The sequence below is a fragment of the Camelus bactrianus genome, chromosome 3, assembly GCF_048773025.1.
Source record: "Camelus bactrianus isolate YW-2024 breed Bactrian camel chromosome 3, ASM4877302v1, whole genome shotgun sequence".
NCBI classification, from domain to species: domain Eukaryota; kingdom Metazoa; phylum Chordata; class Mammalia; order Artiodactyla; family Camelidae; genus Camelus; species Camelus bactrianus.
Genome location: NC_133541.1, coordinates 41,632,050 through 41,655,639, shown reverse-complemented (window position 1 = coordinate 41,655,639; position 23,590 = coordinate 41,632,050). Strand labels below are relative to the sequence as shown.

Sequence of the window (23,590 nt, the reverse complement as noted above, 5' to 3'; positions counted from 1 at the left end):
AGGTAAGGAATCTGACATAGTTAATTTATTGTGCTCTGTATACAGCAGCGAGGATGCTTTTCCTAAAAAACATCATTTTGCTGAAGTCCCTTTCTTGCTGAAATCTAAGTTAGCTGCCCACATCATTTGATTTCCCACAGCAAGTTATTCTAAGCTCTCACTGTCATTTTTATTTCCTCTCCTCCTCTGAACCTTCCTCTCCATCTGCAGGATTCCTGTTTCTTTCCTTTGCCAAGTAGCTGTGTGGCTAAGAGCCAGTCACTAGAGTCTTAAGGTCCTTTGTCTTGGCCCCATATGGGATGAATCAGAGTCAGGGTGAAGGTGTCCTATGACTTTTGAAATTTGAAAGTAAAGCAGCCAAGAAGCTTGACATTGAGAATAACCTGCATCGGGCTCTGTTTCCCCGAAGGAAAGCTAGTGGTGAACAAGCAGATTCAGAGCTCTCATTGTTGCCACATGATCCAAGGAAGCAATGTGTATCTTTCAAGATCAAAATTAAAAAAAAAATTTTCCCTCAAAGTTACCCATTGCATTCATCTTTTTTCCCTCTTGGTACTGAAGTTATTTCAAAATTTCAAATAACACTAAAGGATTTGTGGTTGTCCAAAACTGTGAGGTGTTTTTTTTTTTTTTTTTTTTTTTGGAGTGACTTAAGGATTTTTAAGTCACTTTTCAGCTCTGAAAATCATATGACTCTGAACATGTGCCCTTCCTCAGCTCAGGAAGCCGTTTAGAGCAAACTGACTTATCTGCTTTATCCAGGCTGTGCTTCTTCCCTTCTTACAGCCATCTCCTCCATCTGAAATATTCTTCTTTGACCTTCTGACAAACCGTGAGCCTCCTAGCTTCCCTGCCCGAGGTGAATTATTCCATCTGGACTGGACCGCTGTGTGCAGCCTGGGAGCCTCCTTATCTTTAAGGTATGGGGCAAAATATAGATGAGAGAATCCACTGTGGTAGAAGCAGTAGTTATAATAAAAACAAAACCAGTCATTTTATGGTGATGATAGCAGCTAACATTTATTTGTTGGACTCCTTTTATGTGCTAAGCATTCTATGTTCATTATCTTACTACCTCTTCACAACAACCTGTTGGGTGGGTGGTGGTGTTAACCCAGCTTTCGGAAGGGGAAACTGAAACTTAGACGTTGTAGAACTTGCTTAAGGTGGCGACCGGTAGAGCCAGGCTGCAAACTAACGTCGTGCGACTTCCATGACCCATGCTTTTACCTGTATGTATTCACATTGTTTTTATCTGCGTCTGTGCAATCTTTCTCATGAGACTCCTGGAAGGCAGGTCATGGTCCCTTTAATTCTTTTATATCTCATCAGAAGGCTGTAACAAAAGATGTCACAGAAAAACTTCTAACTGGCATTACTTCTTAGGGGAAAAGAATTCTCAAGCAAGCTATCACTGAGCCGGTTACCTGAATCAGAATGAATTTTCGCCAATAGCAGGATACATTCCACAGGCCTTCAGGTGACGTCAAAGGCTTTAAAGGTTTTGTTTAAGTTGTTCCTCTTTGTCATATCTTGACCCTCCTTCTGAGTGCTGGAGTTGCCTAATCGGGATTCTGAATACGAAAGATACAGACTGCTCACTTAGAAGTCATGTTAATGGCTAAAAAAGATTGTAAAGTCAGTTCCAACATGATAAGGTTAGTCTCCTAGGACTGAGTTATTTTGGTGCATTAATTTAAACTTCTTTTAGTGGCCTTTGGCTTTCTGCTTAATGCCAATTGAGGCAACAGATTAATTCCCTGTAAATAGTGGAATGTCTTGTTGCTTAATTCCGGATTTTATGAAGAACTAAGGTATTTATTGATTAAACAAATAACTGTGCTGCATCCTCAAAAGCTCCTGGGACAGTGTTTTACTCTAGCATCTCAAACTTTTTATGCAATTAAGTGACCAACAAATGTATCTTGATGATGAGACTGGTAATAATTCTGGAGTGTTCATTTTAGACGTCTTAAAAATTACATTCTCCAGAGCAGCTCAGTTCGTAAGTAATTTTGGGATTGTGTTATTTCAGAGGGAAATAAAAAGAAAGGAAGATTTTTAATAGTGTAAATTTCTCTGAGATATTAAAAATAAAAGAATGCCATGGGCTGCCCACTCTTTTCTGTAAACTGAGGTGCAACTGGGCACTTTGTTTCTTACTGTCTATCTGGGTCAGGAAGAGGCCTCTGACTCCTATTTATTCTTCACCTCTCTTATTCTCATTTAGAAAAAATCTGACAATTTCTGGTTTTAGTTCTCTCTTTCAATCTTCTACCATTTTTCAAAGATGACTTTCTGCCTATCATCTTAGAATAAAGTCTCCAAAGGGAAGAAAGGACAAGCTAAGTGCGGGAGTTAGCCGGGGTTACTTGCTCCCCCTCGCCGTGTGCGCTGCCTCACCACTCGTTCCTTCTCCTCTGCCCTGACCTTCTGTTGCACAGGTCTGTTGGATAGCGAGTGAATACACGAGCTCTGGGATCACACCCTCTAGGTTTGAGTTCATTGTGTGACATTGGGCAAGTTTATCTGTAAAATGGGGCAAGAGCACCTACTTTAGGAAATTGGCATGGGGATTCATGTAAAGTGCCTTGGATGGGGTAAACTCCTAGTGAGAGGTCCCTAGATATTAGTAATGATTGTTTTCCTTCCCTTTGAGCTTCTGGCCTCTTGGCTTACTCTCTGCCTCTTCTGCTCTGTTCTACAAAAGGTAGTGAGATTCATCTTCAAACAATGCTGTTTTGATCTTATTATTGGCTGGTGAAATAAAAAGAAAACCTTCAGTGGTTTCCCATGGCTATGAAATAAAATTCAAAGTTTTCAATGTGGCATTCAAAGTCTTCTGTAATCTCACTTCAACCTCATGGTTTGATGAATGCCCCATTCTTCTGCTAAGGATGCTTTGAGGCATAGCCATTAAGATGACAAGCACTCTGGTGATTCTGATAAAGGTTGTCTAAAGGACACTTTGAAAAATGTTGCTTTAGTGCTATCTGTCAAGTGATGTCTACTATATGCACTGCATGTTTTTATGTATAAACCTTATTCCTCTGGATTTTAATTGTCTCAAGGGCAAGAACTTGGTCTTTGTATCTCTGCAGAAAAGATTTAACATAGCAGACCTGAGACTGCTTCTCTTGGGAAGGCTTGCTTGCAAGGTTGTCCCTTGGTTGGCATCTAGGAGTTTGGCCTCAGAGTGCTCTCAGTTAATAATTAACTGATAAGTGTGGTTTATTGTGCCTAGAGTTTTGTGCAAACAATACAGTTTTTACTTGAATATCTGCTTCGCCTCCGGGAGTCTGGAATTTTCAAAGACTGCATACGTGAACAGCCCACAATAGAAACCTCAGGTGCTGAGTCTCTAAGGAACTTCCCTAGGCAGAATCATTGCATACATGTTGCAGCTTTTTCATTGTCATGGAAAGTGTTCTCTGTGCAACCTGTCATTGGAGGGAGAGAGCATAAGGAAGCCTGTATATGGCAGTCCTTCGAGTCTCCACGTGTTTTTTCCCCTTATGATCTGGCTCTGTCTGTGTCTTTACTATGTTTCTTACTACAGTGTAAGGCTCTTAGCTGTAAGTACAACTATAAGCTGAGTTCTGTGAGCTTGTCCAGTGAATGTCCAAATATAGGGGTGGTCTTGATGCAGTATCCCTTCCAAAACAATTTTATAATAGGTGCTCAATAGATCTTTTGTGATTGTCACAAGTCTCCCAAACATAGTAGATACATTAAAAATTTAAACACTTTCTTTTTTAGGGGGACAATAAATAAATTTTTTGTACAATAAACAAATTTTTTAAATAAAAATAAAGAGAAATTATTTTGGCTTCTTTAAAATGTACCGTTACATGATCAGGCTAAAATTTTAAATGTGTGATAGTTTCGAGGTATCCTTTCACTGCTTACAAAGACTGATTCGGGTTTGCTTATTTATTTTCTTTTCCTTTTTTGCATTTCAAGCAAAATTTGAAATTTCAACCAGTTCTTTTGGGCTTTTATGGTGAAGAATCAAGGGAAAAGGTAGAGAGAGAGAAGGAGTGAGGTTTGAGGACTGGATCTGGGAGAGGAGTTTTGGTGGAAGGTCTGAAGGAGATAGATAGATCAAAGAGCTTGTGTGATGTGGGGTAACCGTATGAAACAAAGGAGGTTTTATAGACTGTTGCTGTGGACTGAGTCCCTTTCACAGTGTTTGAGAGATGCAAAAAGAGAATTTGTTGTTCTGAAATGACCTCTTCGTGGCTGAGCTGGTTTTCATTGATTAATGACCCATTGTAAGAAAAAATCATGTTCACAGTTCAGGTCTTATGTGTTGCACTGATTTTACTTGGGAATAGGAACCATATAATTTGTAGTTCTGAATTTAGAATGTGTGACTCTCCAATAAGTTCTTGATGATACTGACTGATTACTTCATTCACAAGCATTTATTGAGTGCCTTTGAGGTGCCAGGCCCCAGGTGTGGGGCTCCACAGAGGAGCAAAAAGAAGTCCTTGCCCACACGGGAGAGAGAAGGCTGTCTTGCACCCCACATTTCCAATCCTGTGTAGTAAATAGTATTGGTAGAATGTGGGAGCCCAGAGGAAAGCATCTCTCATGCCTACTAGGGCATTGTGCCTGACTAGCCTCCATGATGCACAAGGAAAAGGAAACCTGGTCTTCCCTCTAAGTACCAACTAGAAGAGTTTGAGGAAAAGTTACATGGCACGTGTGATGGCGAGGGAAGTCTCTCAGAGAAGGGCACCCCACTGTCTTTCGGGAACCTCTGCAAGTTATCTGGAGCTGCACTTTCTAAGGATAAATGGTTTAGAGCTCAGCCTTTCAGCTGGGAAACTCGATTGCTGGGTTCACTGAGAGGGCAACTGCTTGAGGACTCATATTAATCAGCTAATGAGACTGATGTGTCAGTGAGAATGACATATTAATTTGCAATGAAAAAGACAACTGTCCCGGAAACCAAAATAATCATCCACTTGACTGTCATATTCTAGTCTGACAGACAGACCTTATGAGCAAACCAATCAGTAACCAGGCCTGATGAGCAGAGAATCAGAGCTAGAGGAGCCCATTAAATGGCTTGTATACTTTGTGCCGGGGTGAAGTAGGACATTCGCCTCTATGTCAGGAGTCCTTGGCCAAGAGAGTTGAACTCAGAATCTGCTGGTCAAGACTCCTTTTCACCTGGAGAGAGCTTGGGAAAGCACTGTCTGCATTTACTTCTTTGGCCTCATTTTCCTACAACTATATGAATGATAACCACTCTTTGTGTTGAATTATTTTTTAAAATGATGTATTTTCAATTGTATTATAAGGCAAGTTCTGCTTATCTGGGAACCATCGACTCTCTTTAAGGTGACAAAACACATCTATTCTGATGACTGATTTTTAAATAGTTTCAATTATGAAGCTTGGTGGGTGATCTAATTCTCATTTTGGGAGTTTGGCAGAGAAGAGCATCTCACAGTAGCCTTCAGCACGTGTTGATGGAGGTACCCACGTCCCCTGCATTATGACCTTGAATTTCACTTGTTTGTTCATGTAGTGGTGCTGGTGAAGTACTTATAATTCATTTTCTCATTGACTGATTATCAATTTCAGCTGCTGGTTTTCACCTTTCTTTAGTTGGTGCTTAATTTCCCTGGAATTAAGTGGCATTAATAATTTCCCCAAATATATTGGCACCTATTAACATCAAAGTGCCACCCACTAGCAAAAGAGGCCATCCAATGTTTAGAATCAGAAATTCATAGGTTGCCCATGAGTTTGCATTTTATACTTATCCACACTTATCTCACAGTATAAGTGACTTGCCCAAGGTCACACACTTAGTTAGTAGTAGAACTGGTATACTTTTGCAATTCATAGTATTTTTCATGTATCTTATTATTTTATTTGTGTTACGTGTCAGTCTCTCCAATAGAGAATGTGCATTTATTGAATGCTGGCCTTTGTGTCTTTATTATTGTACTCCGAGTGCCTAGCATACTGCCTGGGGATGAAAAAAGATTTGTTGGTTAAAAGCTTAGATGATGATAATAAAAAAGAAAAAACTTTTGTTTCTTCTTGGGTCCTCATGAATTTTCTCCCACCATATCACATACAAAAATAAAAAACGTGTTCATTATTTATTCAGCATGTGTTTTGCTTGAGGCAGTCTGCTCAGTGCTGTATTGGCGGAAGATGATAGAGACAAAGTACTGTCCTAAAGATAAAGACCGTAGAATTCAACATGCTAATGACTGTAGTGCAAGAGAGAATCAGAGTGCCCTGAAGGAGTTCCAGATGCAACACTAAAGCAAGTCAGAGTGGGAGGTGTCACACATTGTGGGGGAATGAGAGGAGGCGGCAGGGAGGAGGTGACTTGACCTGAATCTTGGAGGAGCATCTGAATTTCAGAGATTATTAATGAGCTGATAGATAGGAGGGCAGGGTGGACAAAGGGAATAATAGGAAGGTGACTCGTTTTGAAGACCTGTGAGAAGTCTCACTTGGGCGTGGTGTGTGCGGTGAAGTGTATGGATGTGGAGGGGAGTGGGGCAAAGAGAGAAGAGGGAGTCGGGTAGGTTCCCAAACAGCTTTGCATGTTCAGGCTCCTGGGTCTTCACTTGCCTCATTCGTCTCTGTGGTCTCTGAATATAAGAGTGACAACATAGGTTACTTGGCAGCATGAGGTGGGCTGGTTTTGAGGGGCAGGAGAATGAGACAGGGAGAGAAGCTGGGGACTGATTGCAGTAGCCCAGGAACAAGATAGGGAGCAAGTGAACTGTGGGATGGCAGCGGAGATGAAAAGGAAGGGGGCAGTGTGGCGGCAAATGTGAATGACACCATCCGGGAAATGCAAGAGTGGGAGGAGCCAAAAATGGCGATGCCATTAACAGTGTGCAGTTCACACTTCTCACAACTTATTAAAATTTTTACGTAAACACTGATCTCCTCGGTAGACTGTGAGCTTCTGGTGGAAAAGGTCCATGTAATCGGTGTCTGCTGAAGTGAACATGGCAGATGCTTGCTAAGTGTTGGACCAGTGATTGGATCGTAGGAGATCTGGCTTGGTATTGGCAGCTGGGGTGTTGGTAGAAATGACATGATTCTTTTGGGACATTCTGGAATTTGGAGATGTTGTCTATTTTTCTGATGTAATTTCTAGAAATAGATTATAGAAAGAGCTGGAGAACAATTACAAGCTGTTTTGTATAAGCGAGGGCAAGGTAAAAAGAATAGGGAGGTGGGATGTGTGAGTATAGAGGAAATACGGTAACTGCTTCTTTCAAGACATCAGGTGTGATGGGAGAGAAAATGCAGCACAGCATCCATCGGGGAGACTGGAACGTGGAGCAGGGCTGGGGGTAGATGGGGAGGGCTGAGGAGGACTGGGGGCTGTGTTAGCCAGTGAGAGCTGGAGGGAAGGAAGCGGGTGTGGCCTGAGCAGGAGGCATTGGGGCCAGGAGTGGTGTGCAGGCTCTGGAGTCTGCTTGACTTCAAATGTGGGTTCTTCTGCTGATTCATTATGTGGTTTCAATGACTTCACTTTCTCTTGCCTCAATTTCCTCTTCTGCAAAATGAGGATAATAACAATAATACCTGCACAAGCACATGTATGGCACACATGTATGTGATAAGCACTCCGTGAGCACTAGTTACCTCTCTTCTTGTTGGAATCCACTCTGACCACTTCATACGTGCTGTTCCATTTAGTCCTTAATAACCATGCAATTGGGTGTAATTATCTTCATTCCACAAATGAGAAAACTGAAGTGCAGAGAGTTTCTGTAATTTGCTTAGATTCACACAGCCACCTAGTGGTAAAGCTCACCTAAGATAGATTCTTACCTAATCCATCAGACATCCAGGTTCGGACCCTTCTGCTGTAACACACTGTCTAAAGCTGGATAGACACAGCGAGACCACTTGTGAGTAATTTAGATTTGATCAATAGGCATTAGGGAGCTGTGGCAGCCCTTGGGCCTGGGGCATAATGTAAGGACACTGTTGGCTGGAAAGATTTATCTGGTGGTCTTAAAAACGAGAGCAGGCAGGAGGACTGGGTGCTAAGGATCCAGATGAGAGATGGCTGGGGAAGTGGCAAGGTGAGGCAAACCAGAGACAGGAGAACTAGTTGAATTTGTGCCTGATGCCCATGAGATGGCCCTGATGGTATAAGATGGAAACTGACTAAAGGGGCATGTACGGGGGGTGGAGCTTTAAGTTTCAACTTGCAAGTTTCAGGCATATATTGATTCTGTGAGTGGTAATGAGGAAGTTGAGAGGGGAGCCACTTTAGTAACTGCCTCCTTCAGAAATGGCTACAGAAGAGTGACGGTAGGGGAATCACCTCAAAGAATAGTGTCTGGGCATCGAAGTGGAACACTTCATTATTTTTAGCGGCAGCTTGGTTCTTTGTCTCACTGTCAACCCAGCTCCGCTTCCCCCTTCCTTAAGGAAGACAGCAGGTGGATCGTTCCTTTTCTCCTTGGAGTAGAATGTTTTCTGTACACACTCGGCACGTGACCTCCTTTCACAAAGGAGGCATACACCTCACGGCAGTTCCCTTCCATGGCGCGCACAGTGGTTTGCATCTGAGGAGTTAGGAAAATCAGTTCTGTTGACTTCCTGTTTTCTATTTCAAGCCTCTGAGCAGAACTTCCCATTTGAGTAGGGCCAAGCAGAAAACATAAAGCTGGAATTTTCTCCTGAAGTTAATCTGCCAAAGAGATAAAGTAAGTTCATGGTCTGCGGGCTTTGCCTCACCCCACTCTCAAAGTTTGTCCTTCAGCTGCTCTTGTCTTTTCTACTGGAGGGGAGGAAACAAGGGAAGCTTCTGGTCTTTTCCTGCAGGTCAGTCCCAGAACTTTACTAGCACTCAGGGTGGATCAAAACACATAGCTCAGACTGAGCTCTTGGCCAGATTTGAAGATTGCGGTAGCTTCATTCTTTGACAGTTCCTAAGAATATCATATTTTGTATTATCTTGTTCAGGTTTCCTGTCTGAACATGTTATTTTACCTGCTATTGTGGAAGGGTAAGGGAGGCCGAATTTCTCATTTTTCCTCCCCTCTTCTCTTCTCTGTCCCTCTTTCTCTGTTTATAATTTAAAACTACATTCAGTTCTGTTATCTCACTGCTTCCTTCATTCACAGCATGCTGTGAGGTGGCTATTACCCCCATTTTACAGAAGGTGAGACTGAGGTTTCAGTGAATTGTAGTGACTTGGCCAGAGTCACTTAGTTAATAACAATGCTGAGACTGAATCCTTAGTCTTTTGTCTTCAGGTCTCTCGTGGTTTCCGTTTCCCCAAACCACAGTGCTTTTCAGGTAGCATCCATAGTGTGCAGGATGCTGACAGAAGGAAAAGGTGGCTGGACTGAACAGATCTCATCTACTAAAGAATCATGGACCCCAATTAATAAAACAAAAAATGTTAACTCAAGATATTGACATAAAATTCTTCACGAGTATAGGACTTTGGGTCTCCTTTTGTTACAGACTTTAGGGTGATGTGACCAAGGGAGCCATTCAGTGTATGCGAGGAGAGCAACTGAAAAAGTCAGGTGTTGGCCTAGTGGTGGCTCACACCTTGTACTCAGGTGATGTGAATTTTCTGTTGGTTGTTGAGCTGGGTGGTAGTAAGAAGACATTTTCATTTTCCCTTTGCCCCACAGTTTGGCAAATGGTGGGCAGGGAATCAGGTGTGAGTTGGGGTTGATGATGAGTATCTGGACTTGAACAATGAATGAATCAGTCCCGGATGTAGGAAAAAGGGATTGGAAATTGTGGCTACTTCGAAGAAGCAGGTGAGGGAGCTGTGATTCTTAGGAAGGACTGAGAATTAGGACAGGACAGTGAGTGAAACCTGCGGAAGCCTCGGCTACCTGTTTTGCCTGGCATGTCTGTGGAGTGGCCCTGCTCTGCCAGAGCTCCAGGAGGGTTCCTGTGATTTCGGAGGAGTCCTCAGGTCTTCATGTGACCAAGTTGTCCTGGCAGACAGTAAACTCCCAGGGGCCCTCTGTACCAGGGCTGGCAGATGTTTTCCTGACGTGGACTGTGAGCAGGAGGCAAGCCAGGCAGAGCCCTCTCTTCCTGAATCAAGCCCCTCCTTCCTCAGCCTCAAAGCAGAAGTGGCCAGGAGGGTGGTGATGTGGGCGCTGGCCTGGGGCCACTGCCCACAGTGCTGTGAGATCCTGACTGTTCTCTCTCTGGACTCACGGATGACAGAGAGTGAAGGAGGGAAATCAAATATTGGGGCGAGGAGGGACTGGCACACAGGGGCACAGCCTGCAGAAAACTCACTGGAGCGAGATGCTGAGAAAGGAGGATTTGGAGATTTGGGAAGGAATCTCAGAAGTCTCAGTCCTAAAAAACACACTCAGGCTCGAAGGTGGTCCAGGTGTGGGGTTAATGTTGCATGTAACTGGCTGACGGAAATGGGGTGGGATGAGATCCCGCGGGTACCTGGAGGTAGAGAATAAAGGAGGTGGTAAAGACACTCATTTTGCAATTGACTGGAGGCTGTCTGGCTGCAGGGCCCCGTCCTCCAGAGAGGGCTTCTCTCTCTGCACATTGTATGAAAACAGCCAAGCAATCTGTTCTTAAAAAGCCCGTGACAGAATTTTTGTAAACTGAATTCTGTTTTAAAGACAGGAGGGAATATCATCACTTAAAAGAACCTCAGGAGAATTACTTTCAAAAAGCAAATAATCATTTTGGGGAGTAGGCACTCAACAATTGGTCCTGAATCTCTGGATTTCCATGCATTCGCTCTGGGCAGGAGCCAGCATTTTACCCTTTTGCTGGGAAGGGAACGTTTTTCTTCTACGTATATGGAATACACAGTTCTTAACTGAACATAGTTGTGTAATTATTTCCCAGCTATTTTTACCTTTGATGCACTAAAAGTTGGGGGAAACCGTTTCATTAAACAGAACTTAAACACCATGAAAAAGTTATTTTCTTTGAGGAACTATGTTTTTTCCAGGAAAGGCCTTCTGCAACAGCTCTTTGAGAGACAGTTACCAAAGGACAATCCTTACCAACAGAGACACAGCCTCTTAAGTCTGGTTTTTGGAAAATGAGCACTTATTTATTTATTTTTTTCTAAACAGGACACTGTGAGCTCAGTCATGTACACTTTGAAAATAATTGGTGTGTGTTAGTACGCCTTGTGCCAGATGTCATGCTTGTTGAAAGGTGATTGGATTCAAACCAGCATATTTAAAGGTCAACGGGTTGTTCTTAGTGCAGAACTTTTAACTCTTTGGTTATCATGGATTTTGACCAAATGGCCATTTTAGGAAGGAGGAGAGACTGCAAACTGCGTTTTAACTTTCCGACCTTTTTGCCCTTAAAAATTTTAAGAGTTCTCAGGGCTTTCTTGGGGTGAAAAGGGTCTGAGAAATGACTTCTTAGCTGGCATTTGGAAATGGGTGGGAGGAAAGACAGTTCTTTTCGAAGTACTAAATTTAGGCCAGGGCGCTAATGGAACAGTGGACATCACATAAGCAGTGTCTAAATGTCAGGCTGAACGCGTGCTCTCTTTCTTTTGTAGTAAGTGCTTCAAATTTGCTAGCCAGAGCTAATAATAGATTTTGGTCTCTTTCTCATTTTCCCACCTTTGGGTGTTTTTCTTTTTTTTCTTGAAAAGCTTGGTGGAGAAACCACTATCTAATCATCAATATTTAGCCCAGCTGTTTGATGTTAGTGCTGTTTCTAAAGTGGGTGTTTCACTGGGCTTTGGGATTTTGATGACTGTTTTTTTCCTCAGTGATTTTGGAGGCCTGGGTTCAAAGGTTTATTTTGTTGATCTTCAAAATATCTCCTGCTTATCAGCCTTTTTTTCTGGGTTTCCCCAAATAAGGTAGGGGACTGACCTGTCTCAAATCAGTCGGGTGAATTTTAGTCAGTTGATGCTCAGGTCTCTTGTTTTTTGGGTTAATGTCCTTCTAAGTCCCTAGAAACGGCTCAGTATTTCATTGTGAGGACCCTAGCTTGGAAGTTATGAAAACATTATCCTTCTTAAAGAAAAAAAAACCTCTTTGAGGTTGATATTGGACATTTCCACATACGCCATCCGAAAGTTGACAGGGAAAGGCCGATGGAGTCCAAGTACCTATCTGCCTGGAGTGTGTGTGAGAACTCTTGTAGTTCTCACTAAAGGCGAACTCCAGTTACCCTGACAAACCAGAGAGTCTCACACTGTCCAGGAGCTACTCAGGGTTCTCTTCTTTCTTGGTTACTTCAAAGTTCACTCTTAGTCTTTTTTTTTTTTTTTTTTTTTTTCTGTTTGCCACAACTTTTTAGCTGTGAAGCTGTGTGCTAGTTGCTTTGAAACTCTTTGCCTCACTTACCTCATCTGCAAAATGGGGAAAACATTACCTACCTCTGTGTTACTGTGAAAATTAAGTGAGTTAATTCATTCAAAATGCTTGGAACGATGCCTGGCAGAACATAGATGCTCAGTAAATATTAACTCTCATTATTACATAATTTTTTGCTATAAATCTAGTCTTTCACCAGTTGATATGCTATGTGGAGATGCTTCTTCTAGTTGGGGTGGTACAAGCCCCGGAGTCCAGGTTACAGCTGCTCTCCTTTTCATGTCCTAACACTGCAGTCTGTTCTGCTTATACCCCAGCTGAGGTTGGCTGGGAGACATCGTTTGGGAGGCAGTGGTCCTGAATCAGAAAGCTGGGGTAGCAAACTGCTAGAGTGGTTCCAGAGGGAAAAAGATGAAGGAGCCAGACAGGCTGGCAGGGTGACTCTTCGGCCATGGAGGGAGAGTCTGGAAGACTGGAGCAGGTCAAAAGCAAAAATACAGCTCAGGAGTGGTTTTCAGAAAGGGACCAGGAGATGGAAACCAGGAGGAGGCCCAGAGAAATGCCTTCTCAGACAGCTGTCCTTTGTCTTCACTCATGGCCTCTGCAGCACTTCATGCCCCTCTACTACTCTCCCTGAGACGCTAATATCTTCCCTGGGCTAAAGCTCAGTTGTCTTTGAGCATCCTCTTTCAAGGACGGTGAGCTCCAGCTACCATCATTACATTGCTGTCCTCATTTGCTTCCCTAAATTAACTCATGCATAACCTCCAGCTTTCACCAATAACTCTCAATTCAATTCTATTCTATCACATACTTTACTTTTTTTAAATTGAAGCATAGTCAGTTTACAATATTGTGTTAGTTTCTGGCGTACAGCATAGTGGTTCAGTTACACATTTATATACATTCATTTTCATGTTCTTTTTCATTATAAGCTGTTACGAGATATTGAGTATACTTCCCTGTGCTATATAGTAGCACCTTGTTGTTTATCTGTTTTATATAGAGTAGTTAGTATCTGCAAATCCCTAACTCCCAATTTATCCCTTCTCACCCTCTTTCTCCTGTGGTAACCATAAGCTTGTTCTCTATGTCTGTGAGTCTGTTTCTGTTTTGTAAATAAGTTCATTTGTATCACAAACTTTACATTTCCAAATCTAAAGTTGACGTCTGAGCTAAAGCAAACATAACATAGTCACAAAATACATGCTACAGCAAGTACCAGGTGATATATCATGCAGTGATGCTTAGAATTCTGTTGGAAAATCGTTCCCAGAGCATGGTTTTTCAAATATCTTTGATGGCAACAACTGAAAGAAACAGTTTTACATCACAGTCTTTATACACATGTATGTATATTTGTGTCTGTGGATACGTGTGTGTATAACTTAAGGAAAAGTGTCATGAAACAATGCTTCATCTTACCACACAAGATGCACTTTGATCATTTCTATCTGATTGAAAATAAGGCTGTTTGTAACCCACTAAACACATAATGTGCAGTTCGGGAAACCTTGATCTGGAGTACCACCCAATGATTGCCTTTTGAGCTCTTATACCTTATCCACCTGTTATATTTTCAGGGATTTTCTTCTTATCTTGGCGTAAACAAAAAAGGAAATTCAGGTCAAGAACCAGCACATTATCTGCAAAACATAATTCCTCCTTCCTCTTACACTCTTTTATGATAACTATTCTCTCTTAAATCCCCCCAAAATGCCTCACTAATTTCTAATGCCATCCATTAGAAATTCAGAAAACATTTTTGAAAGAAAGAAAGATCTAAATAAATGAAGGGCTGTAATACGCTCAAGGATGGAAAGATTTTGTGCAGATATAGATATCTATATATCATATGATGTCAGCTCTTGCGTTACGAAGTCAATGCTCTCACAATCAAAATGCCAGCAACCTTTTTTTAATGGAGATTCACATTTTTATTTTCAACTTCATATGGAAATAATGTTAGTTAAGAATAGTCAATAGAGCTCTAAAGAAAGGAACAAAGAGGAAGACTTACTCTCTCAGACTGACACTTATTATAAAGTGCAATAATTAAGACAGTGTAGTGCTGATACAAAGATAGAAAAATAGCCCTCAATAGCTGTCGTCGGTATCTTATGTTAGATGTATTTTTGCGTATTTGGTATTTTTGATGCTGTTGCGAATTATACTATTTTGTAAATTTTAACCTCTGTTTCTTGTATCAGAAATATATTTGATTTTTCTATCCAGCAACTTGCTAACCTCTCTGATTAATTCAAATACTTCATAGAATCTTTTGAATAACACAATTACATTGTCTAAAAATATTGATTATTTTACTTACTCTTTTCCAACCCTATGCCTTTTTCTTTTTGGTTTTATAACTTTGGCTAGGCCTTAACAGTAATGTCCAGTAGAAGTGATGGTGAACATCCTTTTCTCTTTCCTGATTTCAGAGGAAAAGTTTTCAACATTTCAGTGTTAAAAGTGATGTTTGATGTGGTATTTTAAAATTTGTTTTTGTAAATATGCTTTATTAGGTTAAAAGATATTAAATTTTATCAAATGCTTTTTCTGAATCTGTTAAGGTAATAGAGATTTCTCTTTCATTCCATTAGTCTGGTTAACTACAGTGAACTGATATTTTGAAAGTTAAACCAACCTTTTGTCCTTGGAATAAGCAGAACTCAGATATGATGTAATACATTATTACTAAATTCAGTTTGTTAATATTTTATTTAAGGTTTTTTTGTTTATTACATGAGAGAGTCTGACCTGAATTTTCTTTTCATTTAATAAGTTTGTCAGGTTTTGTTAGTAAGGTTATGCTGGCCTCATAATATGAGTTGAGGAATAGATACTGGTTATTTGTGTCTTTTCTTACTTTATTTCCTCTTTGATCAGTCTCACCAGAGGGTTATCAATTTTTTTAGTCTTTTTAAAGAACAATCTTTTGGCTTTTTTTGTGTGTTTGTTTTTGTTTTTTAATTTTTTTTTATGAGGGAATGAAATTTATTTGTTTGTTTGTTTGTTTGTTTGTTTGTTTATTTATTTATTTATTTATTTATTTATTTATTTATTTATTTATTTATTTATTTATTTATTTATTTATTTATTTTGTAATGGAGGTTCTGGGGATTGAACTCAGGACCTTGTGCATGCTAAGCACACCCACTACCACTGAAATATACCCTCCCTATCCCAGAACCCATCCCTGACCGCCACCATTGGCTTTGTTTATGCTCTCTGTTATATTAAAATTTCCCATTAATTTCTATTTTTTTAAAAAATTTCCTTCTCTTTTCTTTTGGTTTAATATGCTGTTCTTATATATCTTCTTGACATACAGCCTAAGGTAATTTATTTTTAGGCTTTTTTTCTCACCTGATATCTACACAAAAATATCCCTCACAGGTCAGATTTAACTATTTAACAAGTTTTTTTTTTTTTTGGTAGGATTTTCATTTTTATTTATTTATATATTTATTTAACATTTTTTATTGATTTATAATCATTTTACAATGTTGTGTCAAATTCCAGTGTTCAGCACAATTTTTCAGTTATTCATGGACATATACACACTCATTGTCACATTTTTTTCTCTGTGAGTTATCATAACATTTTGTGTATATTTCCCTGTGCTATACAGTGTAGTCTATTCTACAATTTTGAAATCCCAGTCTATCCCTTCCCACCCTCCACCCCCCTGGTAACCACAAGTCTGTATTCTCTGTCTTTGAGTCTATTTCTGTCCTTTATTTACGCTTTGTTTTTGTTTGTTTGTTTGTTTTTGTTTTTGTTTTTTAGATTCCACATATGAGCGATCTCATATGGTATTTTTCTTTCTCCTTCTGGCTTACTTCACTTAGAATGACATTCTCCAGGAGCATCCATGTTGCTGCAAATGGCATTATGTTGTCGGTTTTTATGGCTGAGTAGTATTCCATTGTATAAATATACCACCTCTTCTTTATCCAGTCACCTGTTGATGGACATTTAGGCTGTTTCCATGTTTTGGCTATTGTAAATAGTGCTGCTATGAACATTGGGGTGCAGGCGTCATCCTGAAGTAGATTTCCTTCTGGATACAAGCCCAGGAGTGGGATTCCTGGGTCATATGGTAAGTCTATTCCTAGTCTTTTGAGGAATCTCCACACTGTTTTCCATAGTGGCTGCACCAAACTGCATTCCCACCAGCAGTGTAGGAGGGTTCCCCTTTCTCCACAGCCTCTCCAGCATTTGTCATTTGTGGATTTTTGAATGACAGCCATTCTGACTGGTGTGAGGTGATAACTCATTGTAGTTTTGATTTGCATTTCTCTGATAATTAGTGATATTGAGCATTTTTTCATGTGCCTTTTGATCATTTGTATGTCTTCCTTGGAGAATTGCTTGTTTAGGTCTTCTGCCCATTTTTCGATTGGGTTGTTTATTTTTTTCTTATTGAGTCGTATGAGCTGCTTATATATTCTGGAGATCAAGCCTTTGTCGGTTTCACTTGCAAAAATTTTCTCCCATTCCGTGGGTTTTCTTCTTGTTTTATTTCTGGTTTCCTTTGCTGTGCAGAAGCTTGTAAGTTTCATTAGGTCCCATTTGTTTATTCTTGCTTTTATTTCTTCTAGGAGAAAATTTCTGAGATGTATGTCAGATAATGTTTTGCCTATGTTTTCCTCTAGGAGGTTTATTGTATCTTGTCTTATGTTTAAGTCTTTAATCCATTTTGAGTTGATTTTTGTATATGGTGTAAGGGAGTGTTCTAGCTTCATTGTTTTACATGCTGCTGTCCAGTTTTCCCAACACCATTTGCTGAAGAGACTGTCTTTATTCCATTGTATATTCTTGCCTCCTTTGTCAAAGATGAGTTGACCAAAAGTTTGTGGGTTCATTTCTAGGCTCTCTATTCTGTTCCATTGGTCTATATGTCTGTTTTGGTACCAATACCATGCTGTCTTGATGACTGTAGCTCTATAGTATTGTCTGAAGTCTGGGAGGGTTATTCCTCCAGCCTCTTTCTTTCTCTTCAGTAATGCTTTGGCAATTCTAGGTCTTTGATGGTTCCATATGAATTTTATTATGATTTTTTCTAGTTCTTTGAAATATGTCCTGGGTAATTGGATAGGGATTGCATTAAATCTGTAGATTGCCTTGGGCAGTGTGACCATTTTAACAATATTGATTCTTCCAATCCAAGAGCGTGGAATATCTTTCCATTTTTTAAAGTCTTCTTTAATTTCCTTCATCAATGGTTTATAGTTTTCTGTGTATAATTCTTTCACCTCCTTGGTTAGATTTATTCCCAGATATTTTATTACTTTGGGTGCTATTTTAAAGGGGATTGTTTCTTTACTTTCTTCTTCTGTTGATTTATCGTTAGTGTAAAGAAATGCAACTGATTTTTGAACATTAATTTTGTAACCTGCTACCTTGCTGAATTCTTCAATCAGCTCTAGTAGCTTTTGTGTGGACCTTTTAGGGTTTTCTATATATAGTAACATGTCGTCAGCGTATAATGACACTTTTACCTCTTCTTTTCCAATTTGGATCCCTTTTATTTCTCTCTCTTGCCTGACTGCTGTGGCTAGGACTTCCAGGACTATGTTGAATAGGAGTGGTGATAGTGGGCATCCTTGTCTTGTCTCAGATTTTAGTGGGAAGCTTTTGAGTTTTTCACTGTTGAGTACTATGCTGGCTGTAGGTTTGTCATATATAGCTTTTATTATGTTGAGATATGTTCCCTCTATACCCACTTTGGCGAGAGTTTTTATCATAAATGGGTGTTGAATTTTATCAAATGCTTTTTCTGCATCGATTGAGATGATCATGTGGTTTTTGTCCTTTCTCTTGTTGATTTGATGTATTACACTGATTGATTTGCGTTTGTTGAACCAGCCTTGTGTCCCTGGGATGAACCCCACTTGGTCATGATGTATAATCTTTTTTATGTGTTGTTGGATTCTATTTGCTAAAATTTTGGTGAGGATTTTGGCGTCTATGTTCATCAGTGATATTGGCCTATAATTCTCTTTTTTTGTAGTGTCTTTGCCTGGTTTTGGTATCACGGTGATGGTGGCTTCATAGAATGAGTTTGGGAGTATTCCCTCCTTTTCAATCGTCTGGAAGAGTTTGAGAAGGACTGGTATGAGTTCTTCTTTGTATGTTTGGTAGAATTCCCTGGTGAAGCCGTCCGGTCCTGGACTTTTATTTGTAGGGAGGTTTTTAATTGCTATTTCTATTTCCTTTCTAGTGATCGGATTGTTCAAGTGTTCAGATTCTTATTGATTCAGTTTTGGTGGACAGTATGTTTCCAGAAACTTGTCCATCTCCTCTAGGTTATCCAGTTTGGTTCCATATAGTTTTTCATAATATTCTCGTATGATATTCTGTATTTCTATTTTGTTTGTTGTAATTTCTCCATTTTCCTTTCTTATTTTGCTAATTTGTGCTCTCTCTTTTTTCTTCTTTGTGAGTTTGGCCAGAGGTTTGTCGATTTTATTTACTTTTTCAAAAAACCAGCTTTTGGTTTGGTTGATTTTTTCTATGGTCTTGTTACTCTCTATTGTATTTAATTCCTCTCTGATCTTTATTATTTCCTTCCTTCTGCTGCTTTTTGTTCTTCTTTTTCTAATTCATTCAGGTGGTGGGTTAAATTGTTTATTTGAGATTGTTCTTTTTTGAGGAAGGCCTGTATCGCTATAAACTTCCCTCTTAGCACTGCCTTTGCTGTGTCCCATAGGTTTTGAGTGGTTGTGCTTTCATTATCATTTGTCTCAAGGTATTTTTTAATTTCAGCTTTGATTTCCTCATTGATGCATTGTTTTTTCAATAACATATTGTTTAATCTCCATGCTTTCCTTTTTTTCTCCTTTGTTTCTCTGTTGTTGATTTCCAGTTTCATGGCATTGTGGTCAGTAAAGATGCTTCAGATAATTTCTATCTTCTTAAAATTGTTGAGGTTTCTTTTGTGCCCAAGTACATGATCGATCCTGGAAAATGTTCCATGTGCACTTGAAAAGAATGTATATCCTATTTTTGGGGGGTGTAATGCTCTGAAAATATCCACCAAATCTAGTTTTTCTATTGTAGTATTTAATTTCTCTGTTGCCTTGTTTATTTTCTGTCTGGAAGATCTGTCTAGTGATGTTAATGCAGTGTTAAAATCTCCAACTATGATTGTATTCCCATCAATATCCCCCTTTATCTCTGTTAGTAATTCTTGTATGTACTTAGGTGCTCCTATATTGGGTGCATATATATTAACGAGTGTAATATCCTCATCTTGTATCACTCCTTTAATCATTATAAAATGTCCTTCTTTATCTTTCTTTATGGCCTTTGTTTTAAAGTCTATTTTGTCTGAAATCAGTACTGCAACACCTGCTTTTTTGGCTTTTCCATTTGCATGGAATATCCTTTTCCATCCTTTCACTCTCAATCTATATGTGTCCTTCTCCCTAAAGTGGGTCTCTTGTATGCAGCATATTGAAGGTTCTTGCTTTATTATCCAGTCTGCCACTCTGTGTCTTTTGACTGGAGCATTTAGTCCATTAACATTTACAGTAATTAATGATAGATGTGTGTTTATTGCCATTTTGAACTTATCTTTGCAGTTGAATTGGTATATCCTCTTTGTTCCTTTCTTCTTCCTTTTGTGGTTTGGTAATTTTCCTTTGTATTATCATGGATTTTATTTAATTTTTGTGACTCCTTTGTAAATTTTTGGCTTGTGGTTACCCTTTTTTGTAAATCTATCAACCCATTACTATAACTGTTTTTATTAAACTGATAGTAACATGATCTCAAACCCATCCTACTGTTAACAAAATTTAAAAAAGAAAGAAAAAAATATTCTGTATTTCCCTGCCTCCCTCTCCCACTCTCAGTGATTTGTATGTCTTCTTTTATAATTTCATGTTTACTTTATTTGTAATTCATGAGTTATCACCTTTCCAGTTGTGTGTTTCTCATTTCTGTAGCATCCTGCTGCTTTTCTATTTAGAATAGCCCTTTCAATATTTCTTTTAGCATGGGTTTAGTGTTGCTAAACTCCTGCAGCTTTTTTTTGTCTGTGAAACTCTTTATTTCTCCTTCTATCCTCAAGGATAGCCTTGCTGGATAAAAGATCCTAGGCTGCATCTTTTTTTCATTCAGGGCTTTGAATATATCTTGCCACTCCCTTCTGGCCTGTAGTGTTTGTGTAGAGAAATCAGCTGAGAGCCTTATGGGGGTTCCCTTGTAACTTACTCTTTGCTTTTCTCTTGCTGCCTGTAGAATCATTTCTTTATCCTTGACTCTGGCCATCTTGATTATGATATGTCTTGGTGTGGGTCTATTTGGGTTCTTCCTGTTTGGGACCCTCTGAGCTTCCTGTACTTGGATATCTGATTCCTTCTTTAAGTTTGGGAAGTTTTCAGTCATGATTTCTTCAAAAACCTTTTCAATCCCCTTTGATCTTTCTTCTCCTTCTGGGACCCCTATTATGCGAAGATTGGGACGCTTTATATTATCCCATAGGTCCCTTATGCTATTTTCATTATTTTTTATTTGCTTCTCTTGTAGTTCTTCTGAATGGGTGCTTTCTATTGCCCTGTCTTCTAGATCACTAATTCGTTCCTCTGCATTATCTAGTCGGCTTTGCACAGCTATTAGATCATTCCTCATCTCTGTCAATGAGTTTACCCATTCTACTTGGCTCTTCTTTATAGATTCAATTTCATTTTTGACATATTTTATATCTCTAAACACTATCTCTTTTAATTCCTTCAGCAATTCGATCACTCCTTTTTTGAAATCTTGATCTAGTAGGCTATCGATGTCTATTTCGTTGATCTTTCTTTCAGGGGATTTCTCTTTTTCTTTTAATTGGGAAAGGTTTTTCTGCTTCTTCATCTTGCTCATACCTCTTTGGCACTGTGGTTTATGGAGTATCAGTTGTTTATTTTGGTCCGTAAGGATTTTATCTATCTGATGCCTATTTAGGAATAGAACTTAGGAAAAAAAGAAAAAAAAAAAAAATAAGAGAGAGAAAGAATTTTAAAAGAAGGGAGAAAGAGGGTTTGAAAACAGTGTATAATGAATAATAGAAGAGTGAGTTGAAGCAGAGTATTAATCGGGTTGAGACGTCCTTTTAAAACCTTTACAAAAAAAGGGGGGGGGGGAGATGAATAGATGTATTTGAAACCTGTGTCTAATCAATATCAGGACATCAAAACCCAAGAGAAATAGAAATGAATTAAGAAGTAAAGATTAAGAGAGTAATAGAAAATAGAACAGGTAAAAACAGATTTAAAAAAAAAATAAAAAAGGTTGGGGGTTTGTCAGTGTTCTCCTGGAGTCTGTGTGCTTTTAATGTGAAGTCTTTCTGTCTTCGTCCTGTTTTGGAAGCTCAGCTTGCTGTTTTCAGAGGCCCTCAGTTGGCGCCCTCTTCTGTGCTGCTCCCAGCACCTGTCGGCAAGCCGATCGTGCCTCCTCCTAACACTGGGTCAGGTGCAGCTCTCTGCTGTGGGCGGGCGGGTCGCTGCCCCTCCGGATGCCGCAGTCAGATGTTGCAGACTGGCCGGGTAGGAGGGCGGGTCGTGCCCCCTCCCAGCATCTCGGTCAGGGGCTGTGTTCCTGCCCGAAAGGCGGGGGGCCGCTCTTGCTGTACCTGCGCCGCCGCCGGTAGCTCCGCTGCTCTGTGCGGCTGCGCGCTCCGCCCTGGTCGGCGCTTCGCGGGTGGGCTCCGGGAAGACCGAGGGACAGCCCTGTCCCTGCTCCGAGCCAAAACCCAGCTCCTTGTTTGTCTTTGTGGAGCAAGTTCTCTGAGGGACCAGGATGGAAGGATCCTGTCTGCCCCGGGGTGCAGGCCAGTCTCAGTCTGGCCTTTGAGGCTGCCAAGCCCTTCGGTGCGGATGCAGGTTTCGCCCCCGCCCGCGCCTGAGTGCTCAGCGCGGAGGATATGGCGGCTGTGCCTGAGCCCCGCCTATCTTCCCCCGAAAACTTTCCTTGGGTTTTCGGAGATGGGGGTGTGCACCCTTCTCCCGAGAGCACATCAACCTTGCTGTTTTATGGAGGGCCCAGGTTGTTCTGCCCTGTGCACCCACAGCCACGGCGCGCAGCCCCTTGCGTTCCCCGGGGCTGCCTCCGTGCAGCCACTTCCGTCCTCTGCCCGGCTTGTGCAGCCTGGCCCTGCCCGCAGCTGCCGGCCCGCGTCTCAGTCTGGGTGTCGGGGGGACGCTCTGTGCCTGTTTAACTTAGTTCTGTTAGTCAAGGGCTGCTCTGTACAGATCTAAGCCTCGGAGGCTCCCCTTCCGTCCCGCTGACCTCTCAGTTGGAGAGGGGAGACCCAGCGAGCGAGCGCCAGTCCTCCTTTGCCGCTCCCTCCCCGCGGGACCCGTCCCGCGCTGCTTTGCCTTTTGTTCTTTCTTTTTTCCTTTTCTCCTACCAGATTTTTGGCGTCTTTATCTTTTGAAGAGGGCGATGTTCTGTCGGAGTTCCACAGGTGCTCTGGTTGGCTGAGTGGGTCTGTAGGTGTGGGTCTTGGTGTATTTGTGGGAGAGGGTGACCTGCGAGCGTCCTTCTACTCCGCCATCTTCTCCGTCTTATCGGATTTTCATTTTTATTTAGTTCAAAATATTTTTGAATTTCCATTGAGAATTCTTTGACCCATGTGTTCTTTATAAATGTATTATTTAATTTCCAAACATATAGAGAATTTCTAGTTATCTTTTCGCTAATGATTTCTGCCTTAGTCATTTAAAGAGAATACCATAGTTTCCTGGTGTCTGTGGGGGGCTGGGTCCAGGACCCCCAGTGAATACCAAAAGCCATGGAAGCTCAGGTCCTTATGTAAAATTGCACAGAACAGTTGGCCTTCCATATCTACCGTACAGAGGGCTGACTGTGGATATTCTGCTGTTATTAGGATTATGTTCTATATATGTTAATTAAAGTTTCTGAATCATGTTTATATTTTATCTGTAGTGACTGATTATTTTCTGCTTATTACATCTGTTACAAGAGACGTATGTTAAAATGCCTCAACATAATTTGTGGATTTATCATTTTTTCTTTGAATTCTTCTAATTTTTAAAATTTAAAAAAATTTAAAATTGAAGTATAGTTGATTTACAGTGTTTGTTGATTTCTGGTGTAGAGCATAGTGATTCAGTTACACATATATATTCATTTTCATATTCTTTTTCATTGTAAGTTATTACAAGCTATTGATACCTCTGTGCTATACAGTAGGACCTTACTGTTTATCTGTTTTATAAAGTAGTTTGTATCTGCTAATCTCAAGATCCCAATTTATCCCT

At 40.4% G+C, this 23,590-nt stretch overlaps 1 protein-coding gene across 1 annotated transcript in view; it reads left to right on the top strand.

Moving 5' to 3' along the window:
• Nucleotides 1-23,590, top strand: part of PDE4D (phosphodiesterase 4D) — a 1,348,493-nt gene that overhangs the window by 837 nt on the left and 1,324,066 nt on the right. The window contains exon 2 of the mRNA XM_010966266.3: nucleotides 787-920. The gene's annotated coding sequence lies outside the window, so the exon portion shown is untranslated. The remainder of the gene's footprint in view (nucleotides 1-786; nucleotides 921-23,590) is intronic.